Raw genomic sequence first — 2,021 nt, forward strand, 5'->3', positions numbered from 1 at the left:
ACTTTTGGACTTGCGTAGAGAATAGAACAAAAGTCCGTTAGCATTCGGTCAATTTCAACTTGTAACAGTTCTAGGACAGAGTTAACTGCCTCAGAGTGGGTTCAAGGCCGTACTTTTAACGGAAGCAGTTTGCCATAACCCTCTCCTGCAGAGCAACTGGTCAGGGTGGCTGATGGTTTCAAACCTCTCACCTTTTGGTGAGCAGCTAAGACTTGTAACCAATGCACCATCAGAGCCCCTCCAATGTGGTGCATACAAGGGAAGAAATAAAATTCTGTCAATTAATAGAAGGTGGGAAAGAAGGACAGTAAAGAAGCAGAGACCAAGTAGGACAATTGAAAAGCACAAATAAGAACACTTTCCAAAATCATCATATCACAATAGAGAGGCTATATGTACTTCAAAAACTATGACTCTTAATTGCATGAAAAAAATTAATTTGTCCAGATCCTGTAAGAGATATACCTAAACAGGCTGTCACAGAAAGGCTAAAGGTATAAGGATGGAATAAATTATGTCAGTCAAAAGCAAATCAGAGAATGGTTGGCATTTGCTACAGGCAAAATGGTACAGTAGTTAGAGCTTATAGTTAATTCTAATTATTTAGCAACTGAAACCAAATTGCCCAAGTTTAAGGCCAACCTCTAGCATTTACTAGCTGTGTGACTTGAGCAAGTTACTCATTTTTCTGTGCCTCTTCACTGAGAAATGCTGGAACATCTAACTCAATGATCGAGTTATTATTTGTAATAGTGCCTGACATGTAATTAGCACTATGTAAGTTCCAGCTATAATTATTACTATGATTATATTAACATGAGTAAAAAAGACTTCAGGGTAAAGGTAACTATCAGGGATAATGAAAAGTATTACAAAGGTGATCAAAAGGAGAAACTCACCAAGAAAACAGCAATTCTGAACAAGTATGAGCCCAATAATATAACCTTAAAAATACATGAAGCAAAAATGAACAACACTGCTAGAAAACATATCAAACTCACAACTGTACTTAGAGATCCTAGCATGCCCCTCTCTCTCAAAATGAAAACGTGGATTAAGCAAAGAAAAAATTAAACTTTATATGAAATATCAAAACGATACAACTGACTTAATCTGTTGCATACACAGATAGCTGTGCATTCAGGGTAAATAGTCCATTGGTCCAAAAAGAGAAATCATCTTGCAAATTAGAAGAGAGTTATAATTAAATGTAATGAAAACACTACAAATCAAAACCAGTGAGCTATAGCTAAAGTTGTCCTTAGTGTAAAATTTACAGTGATAAATGCATACATTAGAGGAAAAGGTTGAAAATCAATTAGCTGAGCATCCCACGCTGGAAAGTAGGGAAAAAATTACTGTAGTAAATAAAAATGAAAGTAGAAAGAGACAAACAGTGTTATGTGGAGGAAAAAATTAGTCAAATAGAAAACAGAAAACTTTCAACCAAACCAAAACCTCACTGACAGCAAGCAACCTTGTAGAAACTTGCCCATCCACAAAACCTACAGTGGCTTCACTGAAGTATAAAACAAAATTGGGAAACTTCTGCCAATAAAGATGAAAGGAAAGAAATAGACATGAATGACCAATAATAAGAACACGGAGATAAGCAACATTTAAAGGGAGCTTACCATTCGCCAAGTGGGGTTCTAAGCCTTTTATAGATAAGAGCCCATGTAATCTTCAAAAGAACTTATGAGATAGGAACTACAATGATTCTAATTTTATGGATGAGAGTACTGGTACAGAGCATGTAAGTAATTTGCCCAAGGTCACGAAGCTAGTGCATAATTGAACCAGGATATGAGCCATATAATCTAAGTCTCAAGGCTAGACACCACATTGTGCAGCCTTTTTACAAAATTAAGAGTGAAAAACAGTATAGAGACACAGGTTCAGATTTTTTCATTATTAAAAGATCATTCGGGAGGGGTGGGGTTCTTACAATTCTGATTACACTCCATGCATCAATTGTATGAGGCATATTTGTACATATGTTGCCATCATTCTTTTAGACA

This window comes from Echinops telfairi, unplaced genomic scaffold (assembly GCF_000313985.2).
Source record: "Echinops telfairi isolate 266 unplaced genomic scaffold, ASM31398v2 ScPeMD7_7475;HRSCAF=8513, whole genome shotgun sequence".
NCBI classification, from domain to species: Eukaryota; Metazoa; Chordata; class Mammalia; order Afrosoricida; family Tenrecidae; genus Echinops; species Echinops telfairi.